Here is an 18,116-nt window from a genome sequence, read left to right on the forward strand (position 1 = left end):
GGAAGCACGGGACAAGCCTGGCATTAGTGATCCTCCCCCTCTGGGCGCACCTCCCACTGGCCTGGCTCTCATGCCCGCCCTCCCCGCTGGCTCCCTCGCCCACCTCTGCCCCTTTCATTCCCAGCTCTCCTGGGATCTGGTGCTGTTTTTATTGACAGCCCATTTTCCCGCCGCACAAAGGGGTCCTTTGTCACAGGTCCTTCCAGATGTTGAGTATTTGGAAAATATTCCGATCGGAAGGCATTTGTCCTCCGAATGCCCTGAGACGAGGAAAGAATCCAGGACAAGGACTCAGGAGGGCCAGTCCCAGACCTCGGAACTGGGACTCCCCGAGGGACCTGGGGAGACCGTGGTGCTCCGTAGCATCGTGTCCCCCATCCTCTCCCATTTGCCCTTGCGGTTGGCTCTTGTTGGCTCTTGCTGCGGTTCACTCAGCACTTGACTGATGTCTCTCTGCATACCTTTGCATTGGCTGAGCTTGGTCATATGTCATTGTTTTTTCACTTAAAATATTTATTTATTTGGCTGTGGCAGGTCTTAGTTGCAGCTTGTGGAATCTAGTTCCCTGAAAGTGTTAGTCACTCAGTCGTGTCTGACTCTTTATGACCCCATGAACTGTAGCCCGCCAGGCTCCTTGTCCATAGCATTCTCCAGGCAAGAACACTGGAGTGGGTTGCCATTTTGTTCTCCAGAGGAATCTTCCTGACTCAGGGATCGAACCCAGGTCTTCTGCTCTGCAGGCAGATATTTTCCTGTCTGAGCCCCCTAGCTTCTTGACCAGGTATCAAACCCAGGACCCCTACGTTGGAAGCACAGAGTTTTAGCTCCGGAACCACCAGTGATGTCCCTGTTTTGTTTTGTTGTTTGAGTGACTAAGCTTTGGGGAGGCTAAATGCAGCAATAGAAAACTAGAATCAGCTCATAGCCTGGCGATCCAAGCTCAGCCAACAGGCAACTTAAAGCCAAGTTGCCCAATTGCGTCCTTTCCGGATTGGCGGGAGCACAGCCAACTTGCAGACCTGCGAACGTGGGAATAAGGGACTGTGGCTGTGAGACATCGAGTGTGCCCGTGAGACGCCGAGTGTGCCCGTGAGACGCCGAGTGTGCCCACGGTTGGTTTGGACGCAGTTGTGCCAAAAGCTGATCCACACCCAGGAAAAGACTCACTTTCTAAAAGTCCATTCACCACCCAAAGCCCATTCGTCTTCTTCTTCTTCTTCTTCTTCTTTTTTTTTTTTTTTTTTTTTTTTACTGATTTATTGCTTAATTTTTGGCTGTGCTGGGTCTTTGCTTGCAGCGAGGGCTTTTCTCTAGTTGTGGCGAGTGGGGTCTACTCTTTGTTGCAATGCCCGGCTTCTCACTGCGACTGCTTCTCTTGTTTCGGAGCGTGGGCTCTGGGCCGAGTGGGCTTCAGCAGTCATGGCTTCTAGGCTCTAGAGCGCAGGCTCAGTAGTTGTGGTGCCGGGGCTTAGCTGCTTTGTGGCATGAGGGATCTTCCCAGATCAGGGATCGAACTCGTGTCTCCTGCATTGGCAGGTGAATTCCTTACCACTGAGCCACCAGGGGAACCTCCAAAGCCCATCCTTAACCATCTTGTCTTGGACTGTTGTCCCTCAGGCCATGGAACATCCAAGAAATGTTGACTTGGGTGCCCAAGGCCGTTCCCTGGCTGCCCAGAAGTGCCCAGAGACCCTTTGTCCAACCTGGGTCCCATTTAATGGTCCTTGTTGTAGAGAGCCTTCTGCCTTACTGGAAGAACAGAAGAGCATAAAATAGCGTGGATGATGCTCAGGAATGTTGAAGCAGAAACATAAACGGTGGAGAGAAAATACAAGGAAACAGGCTTGTCCCTTCTGGGTAGGGGGTTGCCGGCGACATGGAACATAATACCATCTCTTTTTTAATATCCCTTTTTTTTGACTGTGTTGGGTCTTAGTCGCATCTTGCAGGATCTTTAGTTGTGGCACGGGGACTCTAGTTGTGGTTGCAGGCTCAGTAGGTGTGGTACACAGGCTTAGTTGCTCCTCAGCATGCGGGATCTTAGTTCCTCAACCCGGGATGGAACCCACTTTCCCTGCATTGGAAGCAGATTCTTAACCACTGGACCACCAACAAAGTCCCGATGCCATCTTGATGAAGTTTGAAAGCAAAGCTAAGCAACTTGTTTTCAGAGATCCGTACACACGTAGTCAAACTGCACTGAAAGGGAATAAGAAAGAGAAGTCAAGCGCTTTCGTCCTTCTGGGGGCAGAGAGGACTGGGCAAAGAATGTCAGGGGTACCCATCGCGTTCCAGACCTTGAGGTGGGGGGTGGCGGCCAGGCCATCTCCCTCATGCCACAAGATGTCTACACAAGAGGCAGTGTAATGGACTCTGTCTGGGTCTGAATCCTGGTCAGCTACTCATTTAGGTCTTAGACAGGTGACTTCACCTCCTTGTCCCTTCGTATCTGGGCTGTAATCTCAAGACTGATGACAAGAGTGTCAGCCTCAGAGGCCTTTGGAAGAAAGGTTTCAAATAGTGCCTGGCCCCTGAGTGCAATGAGTGATGGTTAAATCATGAGTTAGAGGTGCTGTTTGTGCCTACTGGTGATTACTCAGTATCCTGGGTTGAGTTGGAGAGGCTCCTCATGTGTCCCTTCATCAGTGCAACCCCAATTAAGCATCTGCTCTCAGCCGAGCAAGCAGCTTATACAGCTCAGCGGAAATAAGCTGGTGAGTTATGTGACCCAACACCACTTACCGATTTACAAAGAGTGCTTCAGCCTGTGATATAAAGATGCTGCTGTTTCATGCAGGTAACAGGGACGCTTCCCTGGTGGCTCAGACCTGGGTCAGGAAGATCCCCTGGAGGAGGGCATGGCTACCCACTCCAGTGTCCTTGCCTGGAGAATCCCATAGACAGAGGAGCCTGGCGGGCTACAGTCTACAGGGTCACAAAAGAGACACGACTGAGTGACTCACACTTTCACTTTTTATCAGTGTTGGGGCAGGCTTCCAGGAGGAAGAGAGTTTCTCTCCGCTACCCCGAATCCCTCTCTGGCAGTGGAACTGACGGGCGGTGACTGAGGATCCCGCCTCGCCAATCAATGGGGGTGATTGTCGTGTGTTTGGGGAGGAGCTGTCTGTGAGGTTCAATAATTAATTTGCCACAGTTAAACCAGAGACTTGTGTCTCCAGCAGCAGATAAGCTAACATCAAGGAAGGGAGGGGCAGTTCTGACAAACCGGTTGTAAAGGGCAGGCGAGGCCGACGAGTGTTGTCAGTGGCCATCATTGCTTTATTGTGGCAATAATGTTGCTGTCAGCATCTGGGGGCCCGAGGGAGACAGGCGCCTCCTGCGGGCCTCAGTCGGGGGCCCCCCAGCTAGGCTTCCTTTGTGGTCTGCTGGGCCACCCGGGCAGAACTCGGGGTCCCCGAGGTGGAAGATGGTGACCCTATCACCATGTCCCTTCCTGAGTGAGCTGGGTGGACCTGAAACAGCGGCAGTGGGCAGGTCTGATGTCTCCACCGAGAGGCAACCGAAGTCAAAAGAGGATTCGTGGGCAGAGATGGCTTTCCGGGAAGCCCAGGGGAATGGCTTTCCGGGAAGCAGGGGAGGGAGTCGGCGGTGTGAGGTTAGACTCCGGGAAGAACTTTCTCTCAAAGGAGCGTTAATCAGAGCCGCCAGCATCTGCTGAGTGCTTGCTGTGCGCTGAGCACTGGGTATTTGACATGAATGCACTCATTCCTATAACCACGGGGTAGGCACTTCTATTATCCCATTATATTGCTATTGTTCAGTCATGTCCGACTGTTTGCGACCCCATGGACTGCAGCCCTCCAGGCTCCTCTGTCCATGGAATTCTCCAGGCAAGAATACTGAAGTGGGTAGCCATTCTCCCTTCCTAGGGATCTTCCCGACCCAGGGATCGAACCTGGGGTCTCCCACATTACAGACAGATTCTTTACAGTCTGAGCCACCAGGAAAGCCCTTATCTCTTCAAAGAGCTCATTAAACTTTGCAGTGATCATGAGTGGTGGCTGGGACCATCCCTGCTCACCTTGACTTTATTAAATTGAGGTCCAGGGAAGGTGAAGGTCTAGTGTAAGGCCATTCTGCTAGTGAGCCACAAACGGAGTGAGGAGAAAACAAAACCCAGAAACAACCTCCCAAACCCTCAGCGTGTCAAGGCTGGCAGAGACCCTAAGACAAAGTGAAGGGTGCCCGCAACCTTGTTATGGCAATTACTGGGCCAGTCTGCTAACTGGGCTTCCCTGGTAGCTCATCTGGTAAAGAATCCACCTGCAATGCAGGAGACCCCTGTTCAATTCCTGCGTTGAGAAGATCCCCTGCAGAAGGGATAAGCTACCCACTCCAGTGTTCTGGCCTGGAGAATTCCATGGACAGAGGAGCCTGGTGGGCTACAGTCCATGGGGTCACAAAGAGTTGGATACGACTGAGAGACTGTCAACGAAGGCTGTGGTTTTTCCAGTAGTCATGTATGGATGTGAGAGTTGGACTGTGAAGAAAGCTGAACACCGAAGAATTGATGCTTTTGAACTGTGGTGTTGGAGAAGACTCTTGAGAGTCCCTTGGGCTACAAGGAGATTCAACCAGTCCCTTCTGAAGGAGATCAGCCCTGGGATTTCTTTGGAAGGAATGATGCTAAAGCTGAAACGCCAGTGCTTTGGCCACCTCATGCGAAGAGTTGAGTCATTGGAAAAGACTCTGATGATGGGAGGGATTAGGGGCAGGAGGAGAAGGGGATGACAGAGGATGAGATGGTTGGATGGCATCACTGACGTGATGGACGTGAGTTTAGGTGGACTCTGGGACGTGACGGACAGGGAGGCCTGGCGTGCTGCGGTTCATGGGGTCGCAAAGAGTCAGACACGACTGAGCGACTGAACTGAACTTTTACTCTTGAACTGAGAGACTTACTTTCAGGCTAACTGGTCAGGCAGTGACTCAGAAACGCTGGTTTGACTGATACACGTCCTCTGCGGTTTCTGTCTCCAGAGTTAGTCAAAAGGAGACAGGGGCACTGTCGCGCACGTGTGGGTGTGGGTCTAGGATTTCCCTCCCTCTCTTATCCTGGAAGGATGGGTGGGTTTCTGGAACTGTCACGTGTTAAGGGATGCCCTCTGCAGACGTAGAGGGGACCTGGGCTGCGGATTCAGTTCTGAGACAGAGATCCACGGCAGGATTCCCCAAGCTCCGTGACCTCGGGGTTGGAGCATTCTGTGTCCTGGGGGCTGTCTTGGGTGTTGGAGTGTGTCTAGACAAATCCTGGCTTCTCGCCACTAAATGCTGGTACCAGCCCCACACTCCACTGTGACAGTCAGAACTGTCTCTAGACATTGCTTGGTGTCCCCAGTGGGAGGGGACGGAGGTCACCTCTGGAAAGGAACCATTGGTATGGGTATTCTTAAATTGGGGGTTAGGCCAGCCGTCGCCCTGCCTCTAATCCCTCAGGCTTCCCCATCTGTCCACATACTGCCTACCTGTTCAGTGGGAGCTGTGAGGACTGTGGACCAGACTGTTTGCTGTGGGAGCCAGGAGGCAGGTAAAACTCACACCCGGGCTCACAGCATCTGTCCTCCACCAGCAAATGGAGCGGCAGATGATCATTTCCACAAGCAGGCCACGCCTGGGCGGGTGGGGGCCTGGGCGCTGGAGAGACGGGGCGATCCTGCCTGGCCTCTCAAAGTCCTCTTTCTCTGCGAATGGCCAGCTGAGACCCGAGTCCACTCTGCAGGCGGGGACGCGCCAGCCGCACAAACACCCCTCTGTCCTTCCTCCAAGGGGAGCGTGCCCTCCTCCGCCCCTCCCGCTCCCCTTCCCGAGACTCCGTTTTGTTTCCTCCTCCTCCTCCGTGAGTCCCCTCGCCAGGCCATCGCGCGCGCCCCTCCCGCCCTCCCCCGGGGCAGTACACCTGACTTATTTATTTATTTATTTACGGCTCGAGTGTTTGAGCTGAGGGTTAGTTCGGGTCTATTAAGCTAGCTGCTTTTCCTGCCTGGGAGCCCGGGTAATGAGTAACCATAGCGTGCTACAGGCAGCTGTCTGGGACAAACCCAGAGCCTCCTCAGGAGCCGCATAAGGCCGCGTTTGTTCTGCCCCTTCTCAATAGCTCCTTGTGCAGGAGGCAGGGTGATGGGCGGGTGGGAGGGAGCCAGAGAGCGCGGCAGAAAGCGACGGGCACTGAATTCATGGCACTTTCGACAGTGCCTCTCTTCTTGGCCGCCTCCCCCCCGCCCTCCACCTATACCCACTGCCATGGGCTTCAGACTCTCAGGCTCGTCTCCCCGACCCCGTGAACCTGGGGACAGGCTCCCCCAAACCTCTTGGGGTGCTTTTGGGTGGGCTGTGGATGACACAGAGCCCAAGGACTGCTGTTTCACACGGAGGTGGTTCGGTTGTGCCCTGGGTCTCCCTGACTGTGCAGATGTACACAGCACCTCTTGTCTCGACTTCGCCTCACGATCCAGTAACTCCAGCTATCTCTTCCCAATCTTGTGTGCCTGGCTGCGCTATAAAGCTGTTTGGAGAGTGCTTTCATAAAGCAGCCCCAAGTCTGTTATGGGGCCAATCATTGGCTCCACCAGCAACATGGGGCTCGTTAGGGCTACAGCTGATTTGCCTCATTAAATAGAAAGAGAGACAGGCCCAGAAATGGATTGCCCACTTGGCCTTTGGAAAATCTCCCAAGCGATAGGCACATTCGTTCATTCTGTACATGGGTATTAAACACCTACATCAAACCGGCTAGTTCTGAGGGGCGACCACAGACATGAACAGGGTGTGATCTTGTGCCTCGAGTGTACAATGTAGAAGGGAAGAGGAAAGAGCCCCCGTCCTGGGTTTATGATTATATGAGGTAGAATGGGCCAGATGCCCCAGGAGAGGTGGTGGTTCTTTAGCCGCTCAGTCGTGTCTGACTCCCTTGTGACCCCATAGACTGTAGCCCCCAGGCTCCTCTGTCCGTGGGATTCTCCAGGCAAGAACACTGGAGTGGGCTGCCATTCCTTCTCCAGGGGATCTTCCCGACCCAGGGACTGAGCCCATGTCTCCTGCATTGGCAGGTGGATTCTTTACCACTGAGCCACCAGGGAAGCCCCTCCCAAGAGAGGTACAAGCAAAACATCTCGGAGGGTGGAGAGGGGGAAGGTCAGAATCTTCGGGGAACATGAGGAAAGGCTAGGCTTCAGGAAGTAAGGGTGGAGGGTAGCCCCTCCTCTGGGCAAAGGAAGAGTTTTAACAGAGAAATCGAGATGGGCCAGCACGGGGCACATGCGGGGATCAGGGAGGGGCTAGGTTGCTTAAGTTGTGGGCAGATGAATCAAGAGCCGAGGTATGGTTTAGATGAATCAGGCTACGCTGTGTCAGACGCATTTGAAGGTGAAGATGTTAGCCGTGTTGAAACCAGTTAGAGGAAGAGGCCAGTGGTCCAACAGAGGAAAATGAGAAAAGGCAGGAGAGGTGAGACGCTGAAGCCTAGGGTACTGTAGGGCTCAGCAGCCGATGGAGAGAGTGGAGGGAAGTGGCCCCACGGTGACTGGGAGGATGGAACTGAGGAGGTGGACCGAGTCAGAGGGTCTAGGGAAGGACCACAGCTGAGGAGCAGGATAGGAGTGTGGTTCAGATGCTCTGAGTTGGAGAGTCTGTAATAATCGAAAGTGGGGTCCCACTGCTCACCACTCAAAGCCATTGAAGAGGCCGGGTTGGTAGAAAGGAAAGTTTGCTTTATTTTGGATGGTGGCTGCTGGGGTGGGCAGGTGGAAGCCTGTCCAAAGGCCGGTCCTCCCCACTGATGATCGGAGGACAGGAACTTTTATGGCAGTAGGGAGCGGTGGGGAGGGTGGCTACAGGCAGAAACAGCACAGTCAGCTCAGACAGTCCTCTTGAAATTGGCCATCTGTGCTCTGACAATCTCCCTGACAAGGGATTGAACCCACAGCCCCTCCGGTGGAAGACGAAGTCTTAACCACTGGCCTACCAGGGAAGTCCCTGCACTAGTTTTCAAAGTCACCTTGCAAAATAAGGAGGGACAGGAAAAATTTTCCCCATGTTTGAGATGGAGTGAACAGGTCCAGGAAGGTTGAGTCACTTCTCCAAGAGCACACAGCAGAGTTGGTGCCAGAGTGGGCTAGGCATTCAGACTTTAGCCTGGAGCAGTCAACATGACTGTTTAGTCAGAGACACCTTCTGGGTGAGTGATGCAAACCCTCCCTGACATAACTCAGGAAAAGTTAAACGGTGAAGACACGTACTTTTTCACCTAGCAAGAGGTTTAGTGGTAAGACAGGCTCTGGGACCAGTGGGTTCAGTGGAGGATCAGTGATGTCACCGGGGACCCCTGTTCTTTCATTTCAGCTCTCCCAGCACCAGGGATGCCTTCATCCTGAGGCTGGTCACTGGCTTGGGTGCAAATGACGGCCACTGGCAGTCAAGGCTGTGTGCTTCCCTGTGCACAAAGCAAAAGAGAAAAAACGCATCCAAGTGTGATACATGTCTGTACCCCTCATGGCTCAGTGATACAGAATCCACCTGCCAACGCAGGAGACATGGGTTCAGTCCCTGGGTTGGGAAGATCCCCTGGAGAAGGGTATGACCACCCACTCCAGTATTCTTGCCTGGAGAATCCCATGGACAGAGGAGCCTGGTGGGCCATAGTCTGTGGGGTCACAAGAGTCAGACACAGTGTGCACCTCTTCCTTCCTGGGGGGTGGGTAGGAGGAGTGGGTGAGGCTGAGACATTTTCCCAGGACAGTTTAATCAATCTCCCACTCATCTAACTTGCTCCCTGGAGTAGAAGACAGGACCGAAGGGAGAAGGGAGGGCATCTCAGGTGAAGATCTGGACCAGAGCTTTGAGATGGTTTGCATCACAAAACTTCTTGCGAAATCAGGGTAGGGCTTCCTGCTAATCCTCGGAGTAGCCCAGGGCCAGTCCCAAGCTCTGATTTCTCCACCGCTCGCACGCTGGGATCCCTTTGAGCAATGCCGAATTTGATTTTGTGAGTTCTTTGAAAAAGAGAAAGGTATGTTCTTAGATGGGTCCCAAGCCTTCTGTTACCTTGGGCTGTTGCACCTGGGTGTCTGGGGCTTTCTGAGGCCACTGCATTCTCGGGGAAAGATGTGGGTTCTGGGTCAAGCAGCTTCTTGCCCTCATGGGAGCCGAGTGGCAGCCGCATCTTACCTGGAGTGATGCTGTCTCGCACCTGTGCTGAGGTCCTCAAGCAGAAGAGTGTAGCTACTCTGTTTTCCTTCCTGGTCATCTCCCTTGCATGTGCCTATTTCCCACATCTTAGCCTTTGCCTTAATTACTTCTACATCAGCCTCTAGTTTTTATTTCCTTTTATCTTTAAAAAAAAAAATCTTTTGGCTGTGCCCCCGGGGCATGTGGGATTTCATTTCATTTCCTGGGTTCGGACCAGTGATCGAACCCATGGCCCCTGCATTGGAAGAACAGAGTCTTAACCACTAGACCACCAGGGAAGTGTCTTTTTGTTTAGCTGTTTCCTAACCATTCATTCCAGAATCAGGTCAGACACAGGCCCTCTGGACCCCTTGGCTCTTGCCCCCAGACCGGGTAGGTGCTTGTGGTCCGAGTGTGTGTACTCTGTTGCTCAGTCGTGTCCGACTCTCTGTGGCCCCATGGACTGTAGCCCACCAGGCTCCTCTGTCCATGGCATTTTCCAGGCAGGAATCCTGGAGTGGGTTGCCATATCCTGTTCTAGGGGATCTTCCCGACCCAGGGATCCAGCCTGTCTCCTGTATCTCCTGCATTGGCAGGAGGATTCTTTACCACCGTGCCACCTGGGAAGCCCTGCCCATGGTCCATGCAGTCTCTTTAACATCCCTGCAGTTATCAGGATAACTCTGGCCTCCTCTGCCTGACTCTTGCTTTCCTCCCCCCAGTATATGCAAGTGTTGAATGAAGGAGAGGCTACTGCAGAAATCGAAACCTGAATGACAACGGGCAGTGGCAGCTCCAGAATTTTAATCTAGGAAGGCCTCAGGGTGGCAAATGGTTTATCACTTAAGGTCAGGGATGGGGAGATAAGTCTACCCTGTAGGGTCACCTCCCTCTGCAGCCCTATGAAAGGGAAAGTCGCTCAGTCATGCCAGACTCTTTGCAAGTCTGTGGACTGTAGCCTGCCAGGCTCCTCTGTCCATGGAATTCTCCAGGCCGGAATACTGGAGTGGGTAGTTGTTTTTTTCTCCAGGAAATCTTCCCAACCCAGGGATTGAACCCAGAAAGCAGATGTTAATGCCCTCTGTCTGTGCCAGTTGAGAAAGCTGAGGCAAACATGCTACCTGCACCCTGATGGTCATACAGCAGCTCACTGATGGCAAACAGGGTGGCAACTAGCTAGGTTTGTCTGACTCCAGGGTTACTGGGGGGTGGGTGGGGTGGGTGGGCAGGTTCACCCTGGGCAGAATTTAGCTTGGCATGTCCCACCTTATGGGCTTACTAGGAGGCTCAGTGGGAAAGAATCCGCCTGCCAACGTAGGAGGCTCGGATTGAATCCCTGAGCCAACAAGATCCCCTGGAGGAGGAAATGGCAACCCGCTCCAGTGTTCTTCCCTGGAGAATCCCATGGACAGAGGAGCCTGGCGGGCTCTAGTCCATAGGGTGGGAGGGAGTCAGACATGACTGGGGGACTAAGCTCGCACACGGTCCCGCTTTATGCACAAAGGCCGGCCTCGACCTGAGGGAGCTGACAGTGAGGCTGGAATCCCAGCCTGGTCTTGGAAGTTAAGGCCCAGGGGAGGACTCCCATCATTCCTAAGGTACTCTGCGTTTGTTGGCTGGAAGTTCAGTTCAGTTCAATTCAGTCGCTCAGTCGTGTCCGACTCTTTGCCACCCCATGGACTGCAGCACGCCAGGCCTCCCTGTCCATCACCAACTCCCGGAGCTCGTTCAAACTCATGTCCATTGAGTCGGTGATGCCATCCAACCATCTCATCCTCTGTCGTCCCCTACTCCTCCTGCCTGCGATCTTTCCCAGCATCTGGGGCTTTTAGACAGAACTCCATCTCCCGGGAAGCAGTTCGGCCCCGCCCCGCCCCTTTCGCGCGCCCCGCCCGCCCTGCCCCGGCCCGGCTGCTATATAAGGGCTGGAGTCTGGCCACGGGTAGAGAGCGCGGTGGCGCGGGCGCGGAACTGCGATTCTGAGAATCTTCACCCTGCAGCGGCAGCCCTGAGAAGCCTCGGCGCTTCTCACCTGCGTCTCTCTTGCCTGCCTGGCTCCAGCCCCGAGCCGCCTGGGCCCCGCGCACCTGTAGACCCGAGGCCCAGACTGCCTCTGCCCCTAATGCTTTTCCGGGCTTGGCAGAGGGGTTCCCGGCGGGGATTCCTGGGGTCGCGCTGGTGATACGCAGTGAAGAAAGGCGAGCTGCTGCGTCCGAGCTGGGTGCTCTCCGAGCGCAGGGAGGCGGGCTGCCATCGGCGGGGCGCCTCTGGGGAGCCCGGGCCGGCGAACCCGCGCGCAATCTCCGCGGGTCCCGGGCGCCGAGGCCGGGACGGCCGGCGCTTTCGCCTTAGATGGAAATGGGGACCGGGCCTCCGGACCCTCTACCGTGGATTACTTGGTGCATCTCGGCCGGGCTTGATGACCCACGACCTCGTCTCCATCCGTGGATTGGTGCGTGCTACCCAACAGTCTGGTCGCTTCCCTGGAGGTAAGTCTCCCCGCGATTCGGGGAGGAGGGAATATAATATGACCCCATGCGTCGCTTTATGAAAGTCTTGCGGTTCTGGGTTGAGATTTTTGTTCTTGTAATTGACATCTTCTCAGAGGCCGTTTTAGCCATCGTCTGCCTCCCGGCAGAGCGGATTCCCGGTGGTCATCGTCTATCTGGGCGCCCTGGCTCATCGCATTTCCAACGCCGCCTAGCCGCCGGCCGCCCCCGCGGGACAGGGCCCCGGCCTGGGGTGAGGTCCGCATCCTCGAGGTCCCCGCCCACCCCCCTGGCACTTACTACCTTTTAAGCACTTCGCGCTGCGGGGCCGTTACCTCGGTGAGCTCGCGACGTCTGCTTGCCTGCGACCCAGAGGGCGATCTAGGGGCAGCGCCTGGCTCCCCTGTCCCCGTGGGGGGTGGGGAATGTCTCCGGTCCCCCGTCCTGGTCGCCGAAGAACGGCTTTACTGCAAGGACCGCACCACCCATCAGGGGGTTCACTGAATGGGTGAGAGGTGTCAGGAATTCCCTCCAATGCTACTAACCACCTCCCCTCCCCCATCAGTGCAGATTGTTAGTGGAAGAGGTTTCCTGCCAGCCTCAGGAGAGGGGCTTCATCTTGAGTCCTGAACTGAAAGCAAACTGCCTCTGCATCCACAGCTCCCCTCTCTCCTCCTCCTTTTGTGCGGGCGCCTCGGAGCAGCACCCTGCCTTGTCACCAAGTAGGCTCCGAGTACTTGTTTGTTGAGTGAATGACTGAGCCAGGCTGCCTTGATGTATGGATTAACCCAGGGCCTCCTTTCGCTTGTCCTTTGGCACTTGGCCTCAACTCCCGAGACTTGCCCCGTGAAGACTGTTCCCTGGGGATGCTTTCCCAGGTGGAGGATTCCCTCCCCTGCCTCCTCCAGCCCTGTCTGCAGTCTGTTTGTGATGGTCCATTTCCTGTCCAGCGGTACCCCCTGCATAGAACGCGTCTGGAAGCTGTCACGGGTCTCCCTTGGGCGCCAGGGCCTCCCGTGAGCACGTGCTTGGGAAGGTGGGAGAACCAGGCGCCGCTGGAAGGAAAAGGATGTGTTGGTTCTGCCCCTTTCCCAGAAGCCAGTGTTCTGGCCACTCCCGGGTCCCTGGCACTGCCCACCTGGTGCAGGGTGTACCCTGTGGTCCTGCCCACCCTCTCTGGGAGAGGGGCTGTTGAAATTGTCCCACTGATGGCCTGGAAGCCCACCTCTGCATCCCCATCTAATTTTTAAAAGTAATCCGCTGTCCTTTCTCTGTCTTTTATAGAAAACTACAAAAAAAAAAAATTGCAAAATTCAGGAAACACCCAGTTCCCACAGTAATGCTGGCAATTTGACATATTTCCTCACTGCTGAAACCCCTGCAATGTATACAACATTGGTTCCCGCTCTATCCCCCGCCTCGCTTTTTTTTTTGAATATTTCCCCACATAATGACTGTATTCGCTACAGACACTGAATCATAGTTTGCGTGACAATTCTCCCATTGTTGGACACCGAGGTATTTCCAAATTTTTACCCTTTGAAGTCATGCATTGGTGAGTGTCTTTTGTACATAAGGATTTGTCCACATTTTGAATTATTTCCTTTGGAAAATTCCCAGAAGCCACTCTTTGCTCTAAATCAGTCATGCCTAAAATAAAAGGAGTGCCCTTCTTGGTGGACCTTTACCAGGTGGGCTTGGAGGAAGACTGCAGCGCTTAGCCTGCAGATAACACCGCAGCTGGGAGCCAGGATACAGTAGGAGCCCAGACAGTGCTCACTGAGTCAATGCAGTGTTTCATTGCCTTTTGTTTTCCCTGAAGCAAAGAATTGATCAGCACTGGCTGTGAGAGTAACTTAAAATTTGCCTTTAGGGCTGGGATTGAAATTATTTTAGCAATGCCGGAGATTAAGATTTACAAGGAAGCTGGATTCAAAATGCTGTCCTTTTACAAATTATTACTGCTTAAAAAACTCCCTTATTTATTTTTATCTGTGGCTGTGCTGGGTCTCCGTTGCCGGGCAGGCTTTTCTCTAGTTGCTGTGAGTGGGGGCTATGCTCTAGTTACGGTGCCTGGGGTTCTCACTGCGGTGGCCTCTCTTGCTGCAGAGCACAGGCTCTGGGCACAGGCTCAGTAGTTGCGGCACATGGACTTAGTTTCGCCGAGGCATGTGGGATCCTCTTGGGATCAGGGATCGAACCCATGTCCCCTGCATTGGCAGGTGGATTCATCATTGAGCTGCCAGGGAAGCCCTATTATCAACTTTCGATTTTGATAGGAGTCTAGATTTTGGGGAAAGTTGAAAAATAATACATGGAGTTCCCTTATACCCTTCACCCAGCTTCCTTGTGTGTTAATATCTTATAGACCCACAGTGGGATGATCAGCGCAGGGATTAATAGTAATGGAATACTTTGAACCCATCTTTAGGCCTCATCCACATTTTCCCAATGGTCCCACTAATGTCTTTTTTTCTGGTCCATGATCCATTTCAGGATCCTGAATGGCAGAAAGCACTGTCATGTAAAAACGTGAACGTTGAGAGTGAGTCAGCAGGCTGTCTTCTTTAAAAACCACTCACTTCAGGCATGATTGACATACAAAAAGCCATACATGTTTTATGCCTGCAACTCGGTGAGTTTGGTCACAAAAATACACTGTGAAACTGGCACCACAATCCATGCCATAAACATACCCATCACCTCCAAAATTTTCTTCCACCCTCTTATTTACTGTTTTATCATTTTTTGACAGCAAAAGCAGTTAACAGAAGAGCTACCCTCTTAGCAAATTTTCAAATGTCCAATGCCCACATACTCAGTCACTCAGTTGTGTCTGACTCTTTGCAACCCCACGGACTGTAGCCCGCCAGGCTCCTCTGTCTGTGGGATATTTCAGGCAGGAATACCAGAGCAGGTTGCCATTTCCTCCTCCAGGGGATCTTCCTGGCCCAGGGGTTGAACCTTCGGCTCCTGTGGCTCCTGCATTGCAGGTGGATTCTTTACCACTGAGCCGTCAGGGAGGCCCTCAGATATCCAGTACAGGATCATGGACCATAGGTGCTGTGCTTCACGGGCTAAAGTGATGCATCTCTGCAGACCGTCTTTATTCTGGAGGTTTGAAATTGAGAAGTCTGTTCCATCTTCTCCCGCAGGTTAACTCACCCCCTCCTCCCAAATTACGGCCAGCAGGGCAGATGAGCCCCTTCAGGGTGTGGAGGGGAGAGGACTCTTGATCACGAGCGGGCGGTGCGTCCCTGTATACCCTCTCCTTCCTCTGTGGACCTTCCCTGGGAGTGAGTGGTTACAGCCTGATCTGTCCTGACCTGCTTTGGGGGGTGGGGAGGAGGTGGAGGATGTCATCTGGGTTGCGTGAGAGCCCGCCGCCAAGCCCAGAAACCCCCATTGTCGGGGAGTCCGGCGCGCACTGCCTGGGGGGTGACTCACGATGCCTGAGCAGCAGCTGTGTCTGCTGCTAAGTGTGCAAACCAACCCAGTGAGGCAGAGTTTCCCGGTGATCTGAGCAGGTCTAAAGGAACACGGGCTTCCACTTGTTCCTCGGGGTGGACTGAGGGTTTTGTCCCGCCGTCTTGGGCTGGGGAGGGGTCCCCCTCTTCTTTGGGGGTGAGCAGAGCCAGCCTGGAGGGGTGTTTGGAAGCGACTGCTGTGAATGGAAGCTGGCCCAGCGTCTTTGCATAAGAGAGCCCTTGTGTGGCGTTGAGGAGCCCCGTGAAAGAGTTCCTTCTCCCTGCATCAGAGTCCGCCGCAGCCCAGAGCTTCCCCTGACAACACACACGCAAACCCGGGCTGTCCTCTCCAGCCGCGGCTGATTGCCTGCACATAGAGTGGAGGTGATGTTTGCTTGGGATGAGGAAGTTCTGAGGTTACTTAACTCTCAACCAGACAGGTTTCTGTCGTCCAGATGGAGCGTCTCGGTTACTGTCAGGGTCGCGTAGACTTGATTTTTCTTATGCTCCCAGCCTTCCTATTATAGCTTGTAAACGGAAAGACTGTCATCCCCTCTCCCCCACACCCCGCCCCGCCCCAGTGCCCTGGCACAGACGTTTTCTCTCACCAGCCAGCTCCAGTGAGGATCATAACAGGAAGTCTCGGTGGGAGAGGGCTTCGGGATGCTGGAGCTGAACAGTCCTGGAATAGCCCTCCGTCTACACTCGCCTTCTTCTCCTGCGTGGTGACTCCTCGAGGGCCCTCCCTGCCAGCTCTTCCCAGACCAGCTGCTCCCAGGGATTGACCCCCTGGCCTGCACCGTGTGGTTTGCATAAAAAATGAATTGCTTGGCGAATTTGGTTAAAAAAAAACACGACTATTCTTAGCAACCATCCCACCCTCCCCCACTTTTAGAGGTTGTTTTGGTATGTAGGGGGCAGGGACGGTGCTCAGAGATGTGTTGATGTGTTTTTAACAAGCTCCCTCGCCCTAGATGGACACTTGAAGAAACACAGAGTTGGTTGACTTCTTGGCCAGCTACAGCCAGAACTGAGCCTTTTCCCTGTCAAGGGTACCCAGCCGCAAAGCTTCTCTGTCTTCCTCCTCTTTCAGGAAGTCTCCCCGGCTTACCTCCACCTGGTGTGGCGCCCACATGTACTTAATTGGTTTTGCTGGCACAGGTTGTAACCTGGAAGTCTTGAAATCGGGTGCCCTTCGTTTGTGGTTAAGGCAGAAGGGGCTGCGTTTGGGTGAAGGATAAAGAGCTGCAGTTCTGGGCTTCAGGAGTAAGATCTTCAGCCTCTCCTCTGTGGTTCATGAGTTTCCCCAGCAGCTGGGAAGATGCCCCTGAAAAGGCAGCCCCCCCGGGGTGTCCGTGAGCCTAAGCAGGCCCCGCTACTCCTCTTCCTAAGCAGCATTGTCCTAGGTAGTGTCGGCCCTCGACACGGAACTGGTTGGGGTCCCCACACCATCACAGGAGAGCTGCACTTGCCTCCTTTGACAGGAGGGGGTGGTCCTGGGTGAACTTCTTGTTGGTTGAACTGTGCCGTTGGTGAAAGATGGTCTGTTGCAAACCCCCTGGCCTCCCTTACTCTACAGACTCGGTTTGAGCCTGGAGAAACGTCTATACACAACGAATCTCGGGTGATCACGTGCTGTGCGAGGGGCCTGGAGGAAGTTTGTTAGCTCCAGGAATGCTGAAGTGGCAAGTTCCTGTCAAAGAACCCTTTTTGTGACGTGAATCATCACCTCCTCCCGTATTTGGTGTGTTCGTACAGGTTTCTGCACAGAAGACCTGAAACCAGGTGCCTTCTGGAGTTGGTAAAAACAGACGCGCCGTGTTTGAGCGAGTGACTAAGGGATTGCAGTCGGGGCCCCCTCAGGTCCGGGAGGCTCCCGGGTGCTTGGAAAGTGCCTCTTATAGGCTCTAGTTTTAACGGCTTTCAGACCCACTGTTTGTGTTCCTATGTTGATGTGCTCAGTTGTGTCCGATTCTTTGCCACCCTTTGGACTGCAGCCTGCCAGGCTTCTCTCTCCATGGGGTTTTTCGGGAATACTGGAGTGGGTGGCCATTTCCTCTTCCAGGGGATCTTCCTGACCCAGGCATGGAACGCGCATCCCCTGTGTCTCCTGCACTGGAGGAGGGTTCTTGACTTGCTGAGCCTTTGGGGGCCTATAGGGTCTGATTTTAATGGATTTCAGACCCGCTGCCTTTGCCTGAAACATGGGCTGTTACTTGCAGTGGAGTTTTTCAACTGCTTTTGTGTCACTGCCCCACTGGGCACCATCTTCAGCTTGGTGACGTGTCACCTGCCTTTTCCAGAAGAAGATATTAAAGCACAAATGAGGTGGATACCCACCCGGAGAACCAGCCCCGAACTCCCGTGACAAGGGAGTATTCTGCAAGCGTTGGTGGGGGGAGATGGAGAGAGGATTCATGATCTGAGGGAACTTTGGGGTGAATCCTCTCTGTCCACGTGTCCTGCATGATCAGATTTTATATATGAAGTTTGCCATATGTAGGTTTTTTGAAAAAAGCAATGACATTTCGTGAATCCCTTTTCTGTATGGTCACGTGGCCTAGACATGCCCTTTCGCAGTCAGCGGTCAGACGCCAGGTCTCTGTGGCGACTCCGGTGGAGCCAGGGTCAGCACTTGGGTCCATATGACCCCCTCTGGTCTGGAGTTTTCTCCCCGGAGCTGTGAGTGGGCCCTGAAAGCTCTGTCTGATCCTGTTTGTCATCAGACGTCCCACGTGTGTCCAGCCTCAAGGTAGGGTTGGGGTGGGGGCGCGGGTGCTGAGAGGCTTTGTTGACCCCTGGGGTCCCCGCGTGTTTGCCCCCCGGGTTTGGGCTCCTTTGTCTGTCCTGACCTCTGTACTCTCCCCTGTGTGCTGGGTGGAAAGTGACCTTGTGTCTCTGGAGCCACCGTGAATGTGGTTCTTTTTCATTTTTCTTTTTTTCATTGCAATTTAAAAATAATAAAAAAAAAATTAAA

The 18,116-nt window shown here is 53.8% G+C and overlaps 1 long non-coding RNA gene across 1 annotated transcript in view; it reads left to right on the forward strand.

Annotated features, from left to right (window-relative positions):
• LOC106503297 overlaps positions 11,144-18,116 on the forward strand; it is a 153,597-nt gene continuing 146,624 nt past the window's right edge. Inside the window, exon 1 of the long non-coding RNA XR_001296937.2 lies at positions 11,144-11,672. This is a non-coding gene — a long non-coding RNA (uncharacterized LOC106503297). The remainder of the gene's footprint in view (positions 11,673-18,116) is intronic.

The sequence above is a fragment of the Capra hircus genome, chromosome 19, assembly GCF_001704415.2.
Source record: "Capra hircus breed San Clemente chromosome 19, ASM170441v1, whole genome shotgun sequence".
Classification (NCBI taxonomy): Eukaryota; Metazoa; Chordata; class Mammalia; order Artiodactyla; family Bovidae; genus Capra; species Capra hircus.